Below are 7,123 nucleotides of genomic sequence, written 5' to 3' on the forward strand. Positions count from 1 at the left end.
ATGTGTGTGTGTACTTGTTTGTATCAACCCAAGTCAAAAAGATTGCCACGGGTAATCAATCGTAGGTAATAAACAAGGCTAAAACTAAAGACTTACAGATATTAAAATAAATTTGATGTGACAGTAGCATAGAGTTCGCAACAACATACAATCTAAATTCTCACATCTTTTAAATATCACAATATTAGAATTTTTGTACTTTGGTTAAATGTTATTTTATTGAGTTTATTATTAGGTTTATACCCCATGTGGCTTGTATGCTTTGTTTTGTGTGTGTGTTTATTTATTTATTTATTGTAGTAAACTTTTCCCACCCCGTTTTGGTTGGTACTCTATGACTCTTGTTGCTAAAGTTATAAGAACCCATGTCATTATCAAGGTCCGGTTCGGTTAAACCCAAGTGCAGGCAGACACGTTGAGCAGGACATGAAATTAAGATGAATTTATTAATAAACAAAAACAAAATGCTGATGTGGCAGCAAAGCCTATATTAATTACAGAGCGAACAGAAACATGACAGACTCAGGGAAACACAGGGATGACTAAGACATCTGAAGGATGGTCAGATTAATGAGCCGACACTGAGCGGTGAACAGGAGAGTTTTAAAGTAGGACTCAGGGAACGGGAGATATGATTGCACCTGGGATGATTACTGATTACAAACTGGTGTGAGTGGTTAGTGGCTTGAGAGTGGCACAGAAACACAGAATCAAAACGCAAGGATTAGAAGACTGAAATGTAAATAACGATGGGATTAGAGACAAAAGAAACAAAGAAAACAAAAGAAAAACAGATTACATCAGTCATGCATTGATGAAGTTAAACCATACACTAGTGACCACAAGCCAGTGTATCTCTGGTTCCAGTCCCAAACCCGGGTAAATGGTGAGGGTTGTGTCAGGAAGGGCATCCTACAGAAAACACTTTTACCAAAACTATAATGCAACTTACAGATGTCATGTAAGTCAGTCCAGATGACATGATTTAACCTTTTATTTGTTATCTACATGGATGATTGTGATTACCAACCTTTTTTTTAATAATGTGAGTTATCTAAGCAACACCATACTGGATCAGAAGAGGCCTGGGTTAACAATAACTGCCACCAGTGCTTTTGACAAACAGGGTGCCAGTGGAAATGTGCATCTGGTAGTCGAAGACCACGAGGAGGGAAACATGTCTGGAGACAGAGGGAGAAGAGGAAAGTCAAGAATGTAGGACTGAGGGGAAACAGATGAGGTCAGGCCATGGACTATGATGTTTGCAGATGACATTGTGATCTGTGGTGAGAACAGGCAACATGTGGAAGAGAACTTTGAGAGGTGGAGGTATGCACTTGAAAGAAGAGGAATGAAAGTCTGTTCTAGTAAGACAGAGTACATGTGTGTGAATGAGAGGGAGACTGGTGGAACAGTGAGGCTACAAGGAGCAGAGGTCACAAAGGTGCAGGACTTCAAGGACTTGGGGTCCACTGTCCAGGAAAATGGGGAGTGTGGTAAAGAGGTGAAGAAGAGAGTCCAGGCAGGATGGAGTGTTGGAGAAACATTTCAGGAGTGATTTGTCACAATTGCGTGTCAGCAAAAGTCAAAGAAAAAGTTTACAAGACAGTGGTGAGACCAGCTATATTGTATGGTCTGGAGACAAAGACATGGACAAAAAGACAGGAGACAGAACTGGAAGTGGCAGAAATGAAGATGTTGAGGTTCTCCTTAGGAGTGACAAGGATTGATAAGATTAGGAATGAGATCATCAGAGTGTTGGATAAATAAATATCCTATTACAGTAGTCGCTTGCTACTTCGTGAGTCGACTGAATCCTGAAGCTGAACTCATCCTTCAAGTTGTATCTTCACTGCTGATTAGCTGGGATGCAGAAGATCTGGACTCAGTGTGACCCAGGTCAAGGGGGCTGCAGGGGACAGACAGAGATAGGGTTCAGCCTGGTTCTGGTCATGCAGTGCTGGTCCGTACCGAGCCAGAGGTGGTGGACTAAATCCTAGGCAGCCTTGTTCCTGGAGCAACAGCACGTGCACATCAAGCTGGATGGAGCAGTGGGCTTCATCAAGATGCATATACTTTTTTCATCAATTGGGTTGGACGGAATCGAGCCGCTGTTGTTCTGCAGAGCCTGGTAAGTACAATTTAGTAGCTACACGTGAGTACTGTATGTTGTTAAAATTAGTAGGTTTAAGAGTTTAGAGGACTGATTGTGGGCTTCATCTCTGCAGGATAGTCTGCAGAAACTAACCAAATCCAAATAGAACAGAATTGGACCAGAACCAGAGCTGTTGCTGTTCTGTAGAGCTAGTAAATAAAATTTAGTATAAGTATGTTGTTAAAATTATATATGTTTAAGAGTTTAGAACATTGCAAGAGGAGTTGGAAGGGTGTCTAAAGCCATAATAAAGTTTAACAATAAAGGTTACTGAACTTGAACTACTGTATCCCTACTTCACAGTTTTTCACTTGTGGTGGGTGGGGGTGGGGGGTGGGGCGGGTACAGAACCCATGCGATAAACAATGGACTACTGTATCTACACACTCAAATAAGCCACTCAGAGGGCAAAAGAAGATTTTTTTTAACCGGTCTTTACTTGCAAGGGCAGAGTTTACAATAAGCAAAGTTACATGCTTGGTTCCTGGTCATGAATAGCTGCACCAGACAGTGAGTCAGGAAGTGTTTTTACAATGCTTATCAGACAGCCACTGGTGACCTCGTTCTGCTGGTATATGAAGGATCAAATCAGCTCATCTCAGAGCAGACAAAAACTCTCTGACCTCACACCCTTCACACACACGGTTCAACATTAATTTAACATTTGTTAGTGATAAACATATAAAACTTGACCTAAATTCCCCTGACAAGAGATACAGCACAGGTTGAACAACTGGGAGATAAAGTTCGAGAGGCCAGGCTGAGATGGTTTGGACATGTCCAGAGGAGGGACAGTGGGTGTAGAAGAATGTTAGAAATTCAGCTGTCAGGAAAAAGACACAGAGGACATATATGGATGCAGTTAGAGAGGACATAAATAAAAAATAATATATGTGTTATCATCATTGTATGTTACCATACAATGGCAAAATTGGCTCTCTGCATTTAGCCCATCCACCACCAGGTGGGGCAGTGGGTGGTTATTGGGGGTGCCTGGGGGATGGGGTGTCCTGCTCAGAGACACCACGAGATGTGCAATGACTGGGGATCGAACCTGGGACTTTTGCGTCCCAAATCGACTGCCCTGCCTCTACACCATCTCGGCCCCCATGGAGGTAGATGGAGTGAGGACAGAGGATGCAGAGGACAGAGGGAGATGGAGGATGACTCGCTGTGGAGACCCCTGGAAAGCGAAAAGCTGAAAGAAGAAGATTTGTTGTTTTATTTATTGTAGGGTTTTTTTCCCGTTTTTATTAGTACTTTATGACTCTTATTGTCAAAGTTATAAGAACCCATTGATGTCATGCAATGATGAAGTTAATTATTGAAGGAAAACTTTTAAATAATTTATCTAAGAACATTTCTGTCATGTAAACAGACTCATCACATCATAAATGTAATTACTGAAGATTATCATGTCATATTTACATCATCAATCACATGAAAACCTCAAATTAAAAAGGTAAATGGACTGCAGTTATTTTACCTTTCTATCTTATCAAGATACTCAAAACTCTTTACAACAATCTGTGTCCTCATTTACCCATTCGTACAACACTCTACTAGATCTATACAAAGACTAATCAGAGCTTTATCACATTCACACACCAATGGGACACACATCAGACGCAATGTGGGGTTCAATGTCTTGCCTGGGGACACTTCAGCATGTGACTGCTGGTGGAATCGAACCCCCAACTCTCCCACGGTATCAGGTTTTAAACGAGGTCAATGTGGGTAAACCCAGAACAACAGCAGGCTCAGAAAAGTTTATAATAATATGTTTATTTAAACCAGGGAAGGATGGGGTCGGGATCTGAAAGTGGTAAGAACAAGGATTAGTTTTCTGTGGAGCAGATTCGTCAGGTAAGTTGGAGAGTAATGTCTTCTTACAGGTGGGTGCAGAGTCTTCAGCTCTGAAGGTGAGTTTCCAGGTTCCAGGTGTATTTACAGGTGCAGGTGTACAGGTGAATATTTACACGTTTGTGGAGGAGGTAGACAGGCAGCGTACAGATGGTCTCAGGTGAGTAGCTCTCAGATCTCAGGGGAGTGTTTCTCAGGAGGCTCAGGGAGTTCCACTCTGGAGGCAGGTAAATAAACAAACAAACATTAACAGGCACAGATAACCAAGACTAAGTTCAGGCTGAGCTGCTTTTACCAAACATAAGCGTTGCTTCAGCGAAGTCCTTCTTCTTCTTCTTCTTAGTTTTTCTTTGGCAGTTGGCATTCAAGATTTTGAAGCATTACCGCCATCTGCTGTTTTAGTTTGTCAACTGGAATGTCGCTAAAAAAATAAAATAAATAAATAAATAAAAATAAATTTTTTAATAAATAAAATAAAAAGAAAAAAGAAAATAAATAACTTATATCCATAAGAATAAATAACGCTCATATTCTCTTGAACAACTGAGTCTCAGCGAAGTCCTTCTTCTTCATGGGATTTTATGGCGGTTGGCAAACAACGGAAGGTGTGCATTACCACCACCTACTGGTATGGAGTGTGGATCAAAATGGCTATATCTGTATGTTTATATTCTCTTATCTAATTTTGTGTTTTTGAAAAAATGTATAATGATTTGAATACTTTTACTTCTTATTTCCTTTTGCAATATATTTATTATACTAAATGTTTCTTTGATTTTTCCTAATTGTTCTATCATACGCCTTCTGTGATGTTCATATTTCTGACAGACCAAAATGACATGTTCTATTGTTTCCTCCTGTCCACAGTGCTCACATTGTCCTGTATCATGTTTCTGAATCTTGTGTAGTGTGCTGTTAAGTCCTGTATGTCCAAATCTTACTCTGGTTATTAGTCTTTCTTCTCTTCTGTTCCTCCCTCCTGTTCTCATTTCTCCCACTTGTCTCTGAATTCTGTAGTACCATCTTCCTTTGTGCTCTTCTTCCCACTGTTTTTGCCATTTTTCCTTTAGTTTTTGTTTCACTATGGTTCTTACTTCTGATTTACTGATGGATATTGTAAAATTGATTTGATCTTTTGTTGCTGCTTTTGCTGCCCTGTCTGCTGCTTCATTCCCTCTGACCCCTAGATGTGCTGGTGTCCATAAAAATATCACTGTCAGTCCCATCATTTGTATTCTGAATAATGTTTGTTGTAGTTCTAGTAAAATGTCCGGTCGGCTATCTGAATGACTATTTTGCAAACTGATGAGTGTTGAGCTTGAGTCTGAACAGATGATTGTTTTTAACGGTCTTGTGTCTTCTACCCACTGCACTGCCAACAGTACTGCCAACATCTCCCCTGTGTACATGGATACTTCATTTGTGATTCTTTTCCTTACTTCTATGTTGAATTCTGGTATTACATATGACACTCCTACTTTCTCTGATGTTTTTGATGCATCTGTATAAATCTGTGTATAGTTATAGTAGTTATTGATATGGTCCTGTACTGTATATGAGTTAAAAATACATTTTCTGTCTTTTTTCTTGTCCATGAGTGTCAAGTCAACTGTTGCATTTGGAAGAAGCCATGGTGGTATTGTTGGTACTGGTACTACTGGGCTGATGTCTAAGTTGTCTATTTGCATTTCTTTTGTTTTCTGGTCTATTGTCCATCCAAAACTTCTTGTCTCTTTCTTCTCCGTCTCCCAGCGTGGTTTTAAAATATCTAGTGTTGGGTGTTCCGGGTTATTTCCTTTAAGATTGATCCAGTATGATGGTGAAGATTCTCAGTTATCCAGGACATGATGAATTCAAATTACACCCATACACAAACAGAGTGGTGTAGTGTATGCGGTCCAGTGCAGCGAGGACTGTCCAGACCTCTACATTGGAGAAACTAAACAGCCTCTTCACAGACGCATGACTCAACACAGGAGAGCCACCTCCTCTGGACAAAATTCCGCAGTTCACCTCCACCTCACAGATAAGGGACACTCTTTTGAGGACCAAAATGTGCACATTTTGGACCGAGAACACAGATGGTTTGAGAGGGGGGTGAAGGAAGCAATTTATGTAAAAAGAGAAAAGCCGTCTCTTAACAGAGGAGGAGGCCTCAGATTTCCACTTTCAAAAACATATAATGTAACTTTAAAACAGATTTGTTAGGTTCTGGGGTTGGATCTGGATGGGGTTGTTTTCCCTTTTTTCCTCCAGGAGGCGCCATTGGATTGTCAGGGGGGCGTGACGGGTTGCAGCTGACCTCACCACACACCTGAGGATCATCACAATTAGAGGAGGATAAGAGGAGATTGGAGCCGTCACTTCGACGCTAGAGTGTTACCAAGTCTCGGTACTTCAGGTCCTCCAGTGCTCCTTACGATCTCTAGAAAAGACTTTCCAAGTAATCTTTTTCGTCTCTGTTCCCTCAGGTGCCTCTCAGTGACGCAGTGTGCTCCCCGCACTAATTACCTGAGCTCCAGTTTTTTTTCCTGTGCAGTTTTCCTTGTGAAGACGTGGTATAGACCCACTGGTTGCCCGAGTTCCTGCACCCCTCGTGCCTTCTCCTTTGTGACGCCGTGAAGAATCTCCACTGGATGCCCGAAACTAGAATCAAAGTTACTCCGAACCTCCCTCCATCTCTGAAGGCTCAGGCGGCGTTCGTTCTCCTCGGACCTCCTCGCTTCCCGGATTCTAGTGCTTACCTGTCCGCCCTCCAACGACTCCAATTCCATCCCTTGACCTCCTGGAAACCATCACGTACCACAGCAGAACTCCAGAACCTTACCTCCCTCGCTGGATTAAAGACAAGTTTCCTCCAAGTAAGCAATAACTCTCCGCTCAGACTACCGATTGCTAATTTCCCATTGTCTTGAACTCACCATTGACTCTCTTCCGTGTTTGCAGTCCACGCACCTCCGAAGCTGACCTCCCTGGACACTATTACCTGAATTGTTTTTTTTTTTACTATATATCCTACCAGTAAATAATAAATTCTTTAACCGTTTTCTATTCTGCCGAGTGTTTTTCTGCATGTGGGCCCGCCAGTTAAAACCCGACATGACA

This window comes from Nematolebias whitei, chromosome 21, assembly GCF_014905685.2.
Source record: "Nematolebias whitei isolate Nwh7 chromosome 21, NemWhi1, whole genome shotgun sequence".
Lineage (NCBI taxonomy): Eukaryota > Metazoa > Chordata > Actinopteri > Cyprinodontiformes > Rivulidae > Nematolebias > Nematolebias whitei.